Here is a 14710-nt window from a genome sequence, read left to right as displayed (position 1 = left end):
ATGCACTATAATATAGAATGAGCACTGTATGGTCTCTATGGGTTTTTTTGCAATGGTTGCCATAGTTATCCTTCCCATTTTGGCACCATTTTTTCACTGGGGATTTTTAAAGGAATAGCTCAGTGTAAAAATAAAAACTGGGTAAGCAAATAGCCTGTGGAAAATAAAAAATGTAACCAATCAATTGCAAACTCACTAAACAGTTATGTCCCATGTGGCCCCCTTTAAAGGAAAAGTTCAGTGTGAAAATAAAAACTGGGTAAATGGATAGGCTGTGCAAAATGAAAAATGTTTCTAATATAGTTAGTTAGCCAAAAATGTAATGTATAAAGGCTGGAGTGACTGGATGTCTAACATAATAGCCAGAACACTACTTCCTGCTTTTAAGCTCTCTTGGTTTCCACTGATTGGTTACCAGGCAGTAACCAATTAGTGACTTGAGTCATAACTGTTGCTTTTGAATCTGAGCTGAATGCTGAGGATCAATTGCACAAAAGTCACTGAACAGTTATGTCCCATGTGGCCCCCCTTCAAGTCGCTGACTAACTCAAAGATTAAGACCTGAAAAGCAGGAAGTAGTGTTCTGTTCTGTTACACATCCAGTCATTCCAGCCTTTATACATTACATTTTTGGCTAAATAACTATATTAGAAACTTTTTTTTATTTTGCACAGGCTATCTATTTACCCAGTTTTATTTTCACACTGAACTTTAAGGGGGGCCACATGGGACATAACTGTTCAGTGACGGTTATGACTCATATGGCCCCCTCTCAAGTCACTGAGGTTACTACTGCCTTGTAACTAATCAGTGAAAACCAATAAAGCTGCAACGCAAGAAGTTGTATTCTGGCTATTTTGTTAGACATTTGGCCACTCCAGCCTTTTTAGATTACATTTTTGGCTAACCATATTGAAATTTTTTTATTTTGCCTATTTTTTATATATTTACCCAGTTTTTATTTTTATACTGAACAATTCCTTTAAAGAGTGGGTCACTTGCATTTCTGCTTTTTTTTTTTGTCCCTGAGGAAGGTCACTTTATGTGACCTAACATTATTGTTTTGTGGCTAAGATCTGTGAGTGCAGCATTTTTTGTTAAGAAGAATGCTGCACCCACAAGCACACAGATATGGGACCTGTTATCCAGAATGCTCTGGAACTGTAGTTTCCCCTCTAAGGGGTCTTTCTGTAATTTGGATCTGTCAAATATCATTTTACATTGATTAATTAAACCCAGGATTGCTTTGCCTCCAACATGGATTTCTTAAATTTTAGTTACCATCAACTATAAGGTACTGTTCAATTATTACAGAGGAAAAAATGAATCATTTTTAAAAATTTGAATTATTTGATTAAAATTAAGTCTATGGGACATGGCCTTTGTGTAATTAAGAGCATGTTGGATAACTGGTTTCCAGGTAGCAGATCCTATACCGGTATATAGATATTGCTATGAATGTATGGGAAAGGTCTTAATGGTGCTCTTACAAATTTTGACACAATGATACAAATAAAGTTAAATGCCGTCTATTTAGCCATATCTAGGCCTCTCAGTAATTGAAAAAAAATACACAAGAACAACAAGTCGTCCATCCTTAAGAGCAGAAGAAAGGCATTTTCACCTTCAGTTATAAAAAAGGTTATTATTTATAAAAGCAGTAACTTTATGGAAAACTCTGCCATGCAAGGTTGTGATGGCAAATTCTATTAATGGCTTCATAAAAGGCTTAGACTATTTAAGCACAGAATATCTTCTAACTAAGTCACCTTTAGCTGAACAGGCTGACCACTGCTCCATATTAGGCTTTCCATCATTCTAATTCATCTTCAGTAAATACATGGGGGGCATATTTATCAAACAGTGAATTTAATGTGAAGTTAATAGTGAAGTTCCGCCACTAGAGTGAAATCCCGCCACTCTCCATTTCTATGGGATTTTTATAGGCGTATTTATCAAAGGGTGAACTTTCACTTTCACCCATTGATAAATACACCTTTCAAAATCCCATAGAAATGAATTGAGAGCTGCGGAATTTCACTCTAGTGGCAGAACTTCACTCTTTGATAAACTGAACCCATGGTATCTAAATTGCACATTCATACAAAGCATGTCTAAGCATTGTACATAAGCTTTAATATTTTAGCATGACATATACACATAGGGGCTGATTTACATAGGGTCGAATATCGAGGGTTAATTAACCCTCGATATTTGACTGCCGAATGTAAATCCTTCGACTTCGAATATCGAAGACAAAGGATTTACCGCAAATAGTTCGATCAAACGATTGAACGAAAAATCGTAAAAATTAGCAATGATAATACATTTCTAGCCTTACAGAGCATTTGCTTTTTAAAGGGGGTCAGCGACGCCCAATTCAAAGCTGCAAAGAGTCATAAGAAAAAGGCAAATAACTATAATGAAAACCAATTGAAAAGTTGCGTGGAATTGACCATTCTATAACATACTAAAAGTTACCTTAAAGGTGAACCACCCCTTTAATTAAAGATTGGTTCCATGGCCATTGGATACATACAGATGCTATTTCTTATGAGAAAATATAAAAAAAATAAAAGCAGAGAAATGAAGGTCATCCAAAGATTTATGTCTCAAGCTCCTACCTCCTTGAAGTGGTACGATATGAATATCACTTATGTTCGAGCTGGCAACTGGGGGGAGAAACATTCTGTATACAAAGAAAACTGAATATTGTTTCATTTGCTGCATAACAAGTATTATGTTCTCAAATATAATAGATTCTATCACGCAGTTGATGCACTAGTGTGACTAATCAGGTACATCCATACATGAAGGCTCTGTTTCCAGAACTGCATTTCAAACCACTTGCTATGCACCTCATACATCAAGCAGGCACACAATTCATGGACTTCACGCACTGCACTGCTCTTTAATAATCCCTAATGTCAATCTAAATGCCAGTGTTTATTGTAAGAATAACCAGCTTTGCTACACATGTACAAATCATAATTAGAAGGTCTGTCAGAAATAGATCATGTTAATACTAACGAAATATTATACCTACAATGCAGTTGCTTTTATTTTTTTTTTCCCCATCTTCATTTTCTGTTCAGGTTAAATATATTCAGCTGTGCAGAGAGAATGTGAATTCATTTGCCTTGCTGTAGGAAAGGGTGATTGGTTTGTTTAGCTGTAGAAAAGACAAAATATTCACATTAGCTCTGCAATAATGCATTCCATGCTGTCCACTCAATGATGTTGAGGAACCAGTTCATTTTAAGTTAATGACAATCAATGACCTTGTGTTTCTATTTCCAGACTGCCAACCAATCCATGTGTATTAATGGCAGCTTTTAAGAGGCTTAATGTTATATGTCCAATGTGGGTCATTCAGATATCTATTTTGGAAATGTATTTTTGGACAATTTGTGTCTAATTTGTAGACACTATTTCTCTGTGCCACTGGCAAAATCTAGAGATGCCTAGCATCAGTACGGCTAGTTTTAAGGTGTGGGCGATGGAGACTGTTTCCCACAAGCCTTGAATAGAAAAAAAATTATATTTTTCGACCTTTCAACTCTAGTTACAATGTTTCCCAGCTACTATGATATAAAACATTCACAAACATTTTTTAAAACATCTCTAAGATTTTAAACGCTTATTTTGGTCCTTTTGTGATGTGCAACGACCCAAGTAGACTACAGAGAAACACATCTATGCAACAACGAAGACCTCCTATGTCCTATCCTTCTCCCATTCGCAATGTCTAGCCCTCCCTGTGGTTGCACATTTCTCCATTTACTACTGTGAACGAAGGAATTGTTTCAAACATTGCTTGTCTGCCAAGGATACATTCTCTGTAAATATTTTACTACCATAGTAGTATGCAGGGCTAGTGCCCTGCCTATATCCAGCCTGCAACTGAAAATGCTTTCTGTTTGTCAGGGTTACTGACCAGCAACCAAAAATCAGATCCACTGTAAAGTGAAATTTTAGCAGTCTTATTATTTGTAACTGTTTATTTTTTCTGGTATTTATACATAGTAACATGGTAACATAGTACATTAGGTTGTAAAAACACAAGTCCATCAAGTTCAACCAGTTATGTCTATATATAACCTGCCTAACTGCTAGATGATCCAGAGGAAGGCAACCCCCCTCTGAAGCCTCTCAAATGTGCCTCCTCCTGACAAAAATATGGCAATTAAACTGGTCTCAAGATCAACTTGTTCTAAGAGCGATTTTCAATGACCCTGTATCTCCTCACTAGCTAAAGAGCCATCCAACCCCTACTTTCACAACTTTGCAGCTGGCACTATTAAAAGTCCTTTCCAAATGCTTAGATGGAATCATGGCCAAGCCCTGATGAGTGCTGGATGAACCTCAAGGATTAATAAATTTTTTTCAAAGCACCAGAACCAAAATATTGGTAGTGCATACTATGCGATAATACAGTATTTCCTATGAAACTGCAAACCCCTTGCTGCTGGTTTTTGATAGACCGTACCTTGTACCCAGTTGGTTTTTCATATTGTAATAACTGTGTTACACGTAAGACCACCAAACATGGGAAGAACGCAACCTCTTACCTTTCCCAACAGGAAAGGAATACCCTGTTAAACAGCATATGAATTGCAACATGAAGAATTTTTATACCTGCTAAGTTGCCCATGTTGTAAGCAATATATAGGGATGATGACTAGGAAACAAAAAAGCACCTAGCTGAACAGATACATCAAAAAGGAGTTTTCTAATTGCAGCTTCTTTGAGAATTTTGCTGCAGCACACTATAGGGCCCCTAGCTTGCTCACATTTATGGGTATCAGTCATAAGTCAAAGCACTGGCAAGGGGGTGACAATACCCACATTATATCACAGAAGGAAATGAGGTGGATTTATGAACTGAAGACCCTTCAACCAAGAGGACTTAAAGTGACAAAGACACTAAAAACTACTCTTCAAAATATAAATGTACATTCAAAATTACCTGTAGGTCATGTTAATCGTTTTTTGTGAATGGGTCTGCTTTTGTAAGTAATTGTTACTTGAAGTTCCTAAACCTGACTGTTTTGCCAACCTGACTGTCCCTTCTCAACCTGTCAGTTTCTAATGCTAACAGACTACTGCTGCACAAGTATGGCAGTCCCCCTCATTTGGGAACATGGGAAATCAGATTGGTAATTTAAAAGCATCAGGCAAACAAATTCATTTCTGGTGTCAGTGTCTCTTTAACATAGATGTAGAATTGAAATGTTTCTTGGAATAACTGTAGGCCTATTTTTGTACATAATCTTAATGTACTTTTTGTCTTTTTTGTATATTTCTTATCCTTGACAGTAGGTTCTCATGCTCTGTGGAAAGAAAATTGATTCCTATAAACTTCCGATACATCATATTATCCCTTTTATATGTTTTATCGATTTTATTTATTGTATCTTTTTGTGTCTATTATATCTATTTTATCCATTTCTTCTACGCCTCTAGATGGCAGTAAGGCGTAGAATATAAATAGAAAAAAGTTTTCCCCTATATACAGGCCACTAAAGAGGTAGTGGAGAGCAAAGGTTTGAGTCTGTTACAAAGTGTACCAAATAAATGTAACGCACGTCATGTTTAGATTAGAATACTGATCATCTCATTTAACATTCCTTTTGGGTTGAGTGAATTACTTCATTGAACCTGCATTCATGAAGACCTCCATTCACTTCTATACTGGGATTGTGCACCATAATTGGTTTCCATCCTTTTCAAGGTAACCCCCATTGAGGCCATACTTGGGCATTTCCACACAAAAATTACTGTTTGGCATATAAATGTTTGAACTCTACATTTTTTTCAGGACTTTTACTACATCATTGCTACACAGATACTAAAGGGAGTTACTGCCTGGCTGTGTACTCACTTGTTTTACCACTTGTTTGGTCTGTAGTTAGCTGCATTCATCTTAGACATATAGTTGCACCTACATTAAAAAAAGTGCAGTTTTTTATTTCAAAATTCTGACTTGAGGAATCCAAGCAGATTTTAAAAGAAAAGCATGATTGAGGAGGTGTTAAAGACCACATTTCTTATAAAAGCCAGTATTTCAACCCCCATACATATTTGTTTTCAAGGTTGGATCCCACAAGGACAAATACTGCTTTAAACGATGTTGTGACTGCATAATTATATGAAAAACTCACCCCCATTCCCAGACAGCTTCCCCAACTTCTAGAGGGAAACAACTGTCTCGGAATATGCCATGTCTAGCCTTGCCTGTAAAGGTGGAGCTTCTTCCAATGTATTGTTATTAATTTCCTGTAGGCCACACACAAATATTCAGTAAAAAAACTCCCACCGTGAAATATTGGAATACTCATGTTCTCCAAATACTCCACCCCAGGAACACTTCACAAACCAATAGGTGAAGATTTGTATTGAGGCTAATTGCTCGACGTACTGTGTATATGCTTTTTCAGGCTCCAGAGTTTATGGAAATGGGGTCCATGTACTAATTGCACCAGTGCAGTTATCCAATGTTCAATTAGGTTTGATTAGTCGGCTACGAGTTAAAAAAATCTAATTGTTTTCTATATAAGTGCTGCAAATTCAGCACTTATGCTAGTAATTAAGCCCCACTGTGTGTTGTACAGGAGAATATTGGGCTGTATTTTGTGCTTTGCTAGTAATTTACCTCCAATTATTCAGGTCTGTATATGATTAAAGAACTCTTTGGGATCTCTTTTAAAAGAGATTATGGAGCTTGTCCATTTGCACACCAATAATGCTCTCTGCACTAGTACTCTGCAAAACAAAATTACACAATTGGTAGCTTTATTTGTTCCAGAACAGCGACATCCGCTACAACTAATCAGTGACATTAGCATTATAATATGCACAAAATGCTGCCTTTGGGTTTGTGTCAGCCTCCAGTGTTATTTTCTCACTTTTTTTTTTTTTTAAATCATATTTTTCATGCTCACAATTTTTTTTACTGTTTATTATGGATGGAAATGATTACATTCATTAATCCCTTCAAAATGTAATCAGTACGGATTTAAACTAAGTGTAAACAAACTAGATTTTTCAGAGCTACAGAGATAAGACAAAACAATCACAAATCAGATAAGATTCAGGACAGTTTGATCTAAATAATAGCACAAATTACTTAAAATAAAAATCTTAATTTTTTAGATGAGATGCTGTGCCTTTGTAGCACATTCACGTTTTTGTTCTTGAACCAACCCAGCGTCACTTTGACCTTGTGGTCGAGATCATTGTTCTGCTAGAAGGTGAACTTCATTCTGTTTTCAGCAGACTAAAACATGTTCTCTTGGAGTATTTCTCTATATTTTGCACCATGCTCTCTCCCGCCGAGTCCCTACTGATGTAAAGCAGCAGCAAGCATGATACTGTGGATGGTGAAATATGCAGGGAACTGCCATGGCAGTCTGCGAAAAACTTTATGACAAAAGTGCTAGCAGGACAATGTCCAATACAAGATCAATCCATCAAACTTCCAAAGAATTCCACAGAACACTAGAAGCACTTTAAAGGGATGTCATGATTTTTATGATTTACTTTTTATTTCTAAATTACACTGTTTACATTGCAAATAATTCACTCTGCTATTTAAAGTTTCATTCTTTTTTTAGCTGTAATATTGGTGTGGAGGCAGTCAGTGCATTGTGCCTGATTCTGAGCTTTGAGAAGGAGCCAGCACTTCAGGATGGAACTGCTTTGAGACAGCTATTGTTTTTCCCCTTCCCATTGTACTATATCATGACCCTAGGTCGTGTTTGAAGTGCTAAAATTGCTCATTAGTTCCCTAGCTTCATCTAGTAGTAGATATGAGAATAGCACCCAGGCAGGAAAAAATCTGGACTTTTCAACTACCAGTGGGGCTAGGGAGCACCTTTAGCAATGCATACAAATCCTTCAGTAGAGGTGTCAGATAGCTGCTATCTGGTTAGCTGCCCATTGATCCGTTGATAAGCTGCTGATGGGCTGCTGGGGAGGGAAAGTAAGGGTTGATATCATTCCAACTTGCAGTACAGCAGTAAAGAGTGACTGAAGTAAACTGACACGGAGGGTCATTTATCAACACTGGGCAAATTTGCTCATGGGCAGTAACCCATGGCAACCAAATAGCTGCAGCTGGCTGAAGAAAATCCACTCACTAATTGGTTGCTATAGTTAACTGCTCATGGGTTTATTTGCCCAGTGTTGATAAATGAGCCCCAATGTCTAACCTCCCCAATGTCTAACCTCATGCCAAATTTCAAAATTTCTTAAAAATGGATTTCAGTGCAGAATTCTGCTGGAGCAGCACTATTAACTAATGCATTTAAAAAAAAACATGTTCTCCCGCAACATTATAGCTTTGCCCTCATTCCCCATACATAATAAAAGAGTTGATAGTAACCCAACGCAACACTGATGCTTTTTCAGTTGACCAATAATGCTCAGTTGTTGCTAAAGGTCAAAAGATCTGCAGTAAAGCATCTTTAATTGTATAACCCCATAGTAGTAGAAAAGAAAAAAAAAAGGTCAGCACTGGCATGCCTTACCCAAGGCCTTGTGGCTCTCTATCCCAGCTGTTGATAGTGTCCCACTTAAAACCCTTCTGTAAGTACATACATTCAGGTGCTGAATGGGGAACTTGTCTTTACACATTACTGTTCCTACAAAAGAAGAGAACATAACAGCTTTATTTAAAACAAGGCACGGAAAACAATAAGCAGAGTTGAGTGTCCAGTTTATATCAAGTTCAGATATTTAGTTCAAAGGATACTGTCCTCACATAGAATTATTATTATTATAGCATTATTTTTATTATTTTACACATAACTTAGTATTTTATATTTTTAATGTGACAGTAGAAGTCTGGCTTTCATAGGTTTGTTTTATATGTTCTGAGCATCTGTTTGCCGTGCCTGCGCTAAACCTCTTATCTCTTTCAAGCTCTTATTTGTCTTCACTAGAGGCATTGCAAGCAGCAGTGCATTAAGGGCAATGACACAAGGGACATTTTGTTATCCACGATTAGTGATGGGCGAATCTGTCGTTTCACTGAAAAAAAATTGCGAATTCACAGCGAAATTCACTTAACGGTGAAAAATTTAAGTCAATGAGCATCAAAATAATTCTGATGCACGTCAATTTTGACTCGTCACTATTTGGTCCAAATGCATTAAAGTCAACGGGCATCCGAATAATTATAATGTACAAAGTTTTTTATGCGCGCGCCAAATTTGACGCACGTCAATTGTTTTTGGACGCGGTGAATTGCCGCCACAGTTTCGCAAATTAGTTTGCTTGTGGCGAAACACACAGTGAAATTCACAGTGAATTAGTGTATGGTGAATTTATTTGCCCATCACTACCCACGATTAATCTCTGCTATAGAGGGAGACATAACTTTCTTTGTTACCTCTCCACTGGCTAACATGCAAATAGATGCTGGGGAAACATATACCACACAGTTACTTACCAAGGTAGCCTCAAGTTTCCTCATAAGGAAACTTCGGGCAACTTCATACTGCGTATGTTTCCTCAGCGGCTATTCAATTGTTAGCCTGTGGAAAGGAAACAAGGAATGTTTTATGACTTCTGTAGCCAAGATTAATCTCAGGCAGAAGAGTCGGACTGGGAAGGTGTCAGGACCCATCACACCACCCACCCGACCCTCCGCCCCATCTGTAAACTCCACCTGCCCCATGTCAGTGCGTACTTTCCTAGCTTTATGTACACTCCACACAGCCTCAAGCAGCCCTGAGGAGCGGGTCTGGGCCAGCCCAGTCTGACCCTGGCAGGTGACAAGATGTCCCAAGTGTCATTGCCCTAAATGTTTTCACCTTTTAGATAACAGATAATTAATCTTGCTTTATATATCCTGAATCTTAAAGCAAAAAAAAAGCCATAAAGCAAAATTATCCTTCTGGTGTTGTCCAGAAAGAATGTAAAATAGACCAAGAAATTGATTTTGATATACAATTTGATTTGCCACCTGCGGCAATGGTGGAGAAAGTCTTGGAAATAAATTATCGCAGGGAACTACTGAATAAGCAAAATCAAGAAATGGAGTTGTTAGAGAGAGCTTAATAAAAGTAAAGCATTAAAAGGCAAAAAATAGGTTGTGACTATGTACATAGTATTAGACTAAAAACACAAAAGGCATTTGAATGTCTGGCATCAGCACTAATATTCTAATTCATGTTGCTGTGTCATTAAAATACAAATGGTTTCTACTGTGGTTTATTGCATGCACCTAACAGCAGGGTTGTGATATTGTTGCATTATATCAAAATCATATACATATTGTTGTGATATAATAATGTCATATACACAAACATATAACTGGGTGTATACATCGTATGGAAACTTAGTGGGTGTTTTACAGAGTGGGTTCTACAGCCTGCATCTCTGTTGACACAGTACTCGTGTTACACCTTCTCTGCCCAGATTAAGCTGTCAATGACCCTTTAAAATATTCTATTTGATCTAGTTATTTTCTAGGAACTTCTGTGTATACTGTATAGTACATGGATATTACAGTGCAACCTTTTCGGTCAACCATAGTTGTAATGAATGCATTGTAAAGGACAACATTATTATACCAAACTCCATTATATACAGAGCATATCCCTCAAGGTGCTCCTTGTAATAAAAACACAATATCCTGGAGTAGTAAAAAAAACTAAGCCATTTTCCTTTTTTTTCATTACTATGCAGATGTGGCAAGGGATGATAAAAAATAAGGATGTTTTACACTGCTTTTGGCTCTTTCAGAGGTTATTCTTTTTGACAACTTCGGAATGTATTTGCCCACAGAAATGCAAGTAATGTTTGATGTCCAGCATGGAGACGGATGCAGTTCTACAGAATTTCTGAGTTAGACAGAAGCTGCAGGCACTGGAAACAAGCCAGATGAAGAAAAAAAAAACCCCATCATTAATTATTTCCATCATGAGATGGACTTCTTCGCAGTCTGGAGCACTTACTTTATCAGAACGTCCATAACAAGAAGGAAATACTGTAATGACACAGATGCAGTCATTGAACCTTTAGGAAAAACTCACATAAAGTAATGTTTTCTATATGAAAATGTAGATATAAATTGGACTAGAGAGACTGAAAATTATGAGGAAATATTTATGATGCAGTGATACTGTATACCCTTGCTTTTTGGCATGGTGCCCAGAAGATGCCCAACTGTGAATATAGAACTTTAACAAGTCAAAAAAGAAACACAATCCACAAAGAAAATATAGTTTTAACACAAGCTACAATGATCTATTAATTATATATGCACCTCATGTACCAGAGCGTAAAAACAAACTACAGTTGGGCAGTGTTCATATAGTATACATGTTACCTTTTATGCAGAATTTTCTTGGTACATAGACATTTTAAATAGCGATTTAGGCAAATTAAAAGGCAAATAATGTAAAAGCCAAACAGAAATGAATAAGTAAATACAATTTAGAAAGCTGCTTAGAATACATTAGTCTAGGAGATAATAAATATACATTTTCAAGTAATGCGTCACCTCTATCATCAGTGCAATATATTTCATCATACAGGATGGTCAATACCATAATGTAGGACATGCAGACTTAATTTAAATCTGCACATCACAGAGAAACAGGAAATCAATGTCAAGGGGACAATGTTACCACAATTTTATTTAAAGCATCTGATACAGGTTCATATAAACACTGACCACATTATTTGACTCCAATTCATCTCATATATTAATGTAGGTGTTCATTTTGTCATCTCATATATTAATGTAGGTGTTAATTTTGTCATCTCATATATTAATGTAGGTGTTAATTTTGAAACTAAGAAAGTTTGCCTAAGCAGTATACAACGAATCATTACATAAATTTAAAAAAGTTTACAGGATTTAAAGTAGGTATTTTCATATTCCAATTGATGCTATAGACTTTCTTGTTCTGAAGAACTTATGGAATTTCAATGGCATCACTATCAAACTGAAAGCAGAATATGGTCCTTCAAAAGACCACTATAGGCCATAGGCAAAACGTACATTCTACACAAGACCTATTCATTGAACAAGTTAACGAAAAATTTAAATTACAAAGAACAAGTAACGAAAAATTGCTTGATTTTGCTCCAGTCGAAGGTCATCTGGGATTTTGTGCAGATGGGGTCCAGAAATTGTTTTCTTGTGGTGGGATCCTGGTCCCAGTTACACACCTGAAAACTGTGCTGAGTTCAATATTTTTTCCACTAATTAAAAGGGTCTTAAAGATCTGACACTGTTTTCAATACAAATATATATGTCAAATACTCAGAATGCATTTGACCCCTCAGAGCAGTTGAACATCATCCTGCTCTATGCAGTGTTGAAGCCTTACAACAGCGCTGAGCTCTAACACCACACTGAATCTGAACCCTTGCAACAATATACTGACTCACAAAACACTAGGAATATTCCTTAGGAGAATGAGGCTCAAGTGAAATACTCTATAAAATTACAAAATAAACAACTAAATTTATCTTACTAACCTAATAAATGAAATGCCTTATTTTAGTACTAGTGGAAAGAATGCAATTACATCTGTTCCACTATTACACATGATCTGTCAATCCTTTCACTTAGATGCTCCATTCAACAATGAAAACAAATGATTCAGTGGAGTTCAAGTAAGGGCATGTGTCCCCTGCTGAACTTATTTATTATTTCATGTATAATGGAAAGACATCACATAAAGGATTGCTTTGCCCAATTTCTTCTAATAATACACTCACTAATTATAAGAGTATCAATCCTCCTTTGCAATTATTGTAGGGAGATGGTGTGATGCTACAAATGTAACCCCAATAAGTCTGCCTTTTAAACAAACTCTCACATCCTGCTGAGTTGGGTTGCATTGGGTGTTGTGTGTTATTTTTCTGGTGGGTACCATATTGTTTGCTGAAACCTAGTTTCAGGAGCTAGAGAGGCACTAGAGAACAAAAAGCCATGGAGGTAGTGTCCTAACACTAAAAGGAATTCCAGAATTTTAACAGTGAGGAAGAGGACTCCGAAAATAATTACAGCTAAAATATGAATTATTACATGATAAAAAAAGCCCTGCCACAATGGCAACAACATAGGTGTTATCTGACAAAAGCATACAACAGCAGTTCCCAAACTATGTACCTAAACTTCTTGGTGCGGAGGGGCTTGGAACACTGGCAAGGGGGGCTCAAGCTGAATGTTCATTAAGGTAAGATTAGGGGGGATTGCATGTAGTTTTCTAGACACACCTGAAAACCAGCTTCAGTTAGGCTGAGATTTGGAATTAAAATGTAATGGCTAGTCTGAATGACTAACTTTGTTATGAGCTATGTGGGGGAAAGCTCAGGGGGGGCTTCATCTGAAAAAGTCTGAAAATCACTGCCATATACTGACTTCTTATATTAATGCACAAAACAATAAAATGATCACGGTCCTCTAATCAATACTAATAGAAACTGGATTCTGGCATTTATCCATCAATTCATAAGCTTTAAAAAGAACAAACCTTCTTATCCCATAGGAAAAAAACATTCCACAGATTCAAATAAATTCTTCCTTCAGATTGGATTTATACTGAGTTTGTAATAGTATTATATTAAGCAATATAAAACCATTAATGCAGTTTCTTTCTGCATTATTCTTTCCTTTCCTGTCGGGAAATGAAACAAAGGAATAATAACACCAAAAAAATGAGTGTTATCAAAATACAAATATGGGACTTTAAATCAATTAAACATTAAATCAACCCATTAGGATCATTTTTACTACAGTAAGTATTTATTATATCTTTGTTAGGGTGAAGTACAATGTACTGTTTCATTATTAGTGAAACAGGAAATGGTTTTTTATGTGAGAGGTGGCCTTCCTGTTAGTTGGAACTTTCTAGATAATGGGTTTCCAGATAAGGGATCCCCAGTGGCGGAACTACCGGGGAGCAGGGGGTGCGAGCGGGCCAGGGCCCGCACTCCCTCAGGGCCCCTTGGCAGTCCGTTCAACATTGAAAACTCAGCCAAATGCGGCCGTACGGGGGGGCCCGGCTGCGCGTCACGCACGAGGGCCCACCCCCCTCAACGAATGCTACTGGGGATCCCATACCTGTAATAAAAATATTGTGTACTGCTGCCCTGCACTGGTAAAAGATCGGAGTTTGCTTCAGAAATTCTACTATAGTTTATAAAAACAAGCTGCTGTATAGTTATGAGGGTAGCCCTTCAAACTAGAAAAAAGGAGAAAAGACACAGGTTTTATAGCAAATCACAAATAAGCCCTGTCCAATACAATGGTGTTTTATCTGCTATTTGCTTTGTTACCTGTGCATCTTTGTTATCTGTGACTATACAGCAGCTTGTTTATATAAACTATAGTAGACTTCTGAAACAAACACAGAACTGCCACCAAGGCAGCAGTACCGTATATACTCGAGTATAAGCCGAGTTTTTCAGCCCCCAAAATATGGTGAAAAACTCTACCTCGGCTTATACTCGGGTCAAGCGCAAAAACGGTCGCCGGCGCCCAAGAATAGTCACCGGCATCCAAGAATAGTCGCCGGCGTCCAAGAATAGTCTCCAAGAATATTCGCCGGCGTCCAAGAATGGTCGCCGGCATCCAAAAACGAGACGCCAGCACCTCCAATGGGAGCAGAAACCCTTAATTTTTTGATTGAAACGTACCAGAAGCTGCTGCATCTCTCACCCTCGGCTTATACTCGAGTCAATA

At 37.3% G+C, this 14710-nt stretch overlaps 1 protein-coding gene across 8 annotated transcripts in view; it reads right to left on the bottom strand.

The window, feature by feature from the left end:
- nav3.L (neuron navigator 3 L homeolog) overlaps window positions 1-14710 on the bottom strand; it is a 383175-nt gene that overhangs the window by 305230 nt on the left and 63235 nt on the right. For 3 of the 8 annotated variants that reach the window (XM_018252484.2, XM_041586364.1, XM_041586365.1), the window contains exons 2-4: window positions 8532-8645; window positions 5885-5944; window positions 3047-3172 (exon numbers count right to left, since the gene is read on the bottom strand). The exons of 1 other annotated variant lie outside the window; for it this stretch is intronic. The gene's annotated coding sequence lies outside the window, so the exon portion shown is untranslated. Of the gene's footprint in view, window positions 1-2624; window positions 2690-3042; window positions 3173-5884; window positions 5945-8531; window positions 8646-14710 lie in introns of all 8 variants that reach the window. 4 more of the 8 variants (XM_018252482.2, XM_041586363.1, XM_018252487.2 and 1 more) reach the window with 4 other exon arrangements.

The sequence above is a fragment of the Xenopus laevis genome, chromosome 3L, assembly GCF_017654675.1.
Source record: "Xenopus laevis strain J_2021 chromosome 3L, Xenopus_laevis_v10.1, whole genome shotgun sequence".
Classification (NCBI taxonomy): Eukaryota; Metazoa; Chordata; class Amphibia; order Anura; family Pipidae; genus Xenopus; species Xenopus laevis.
This window is presented reverse-complemented; position numbering and strand designations above follow the sequence as displayed.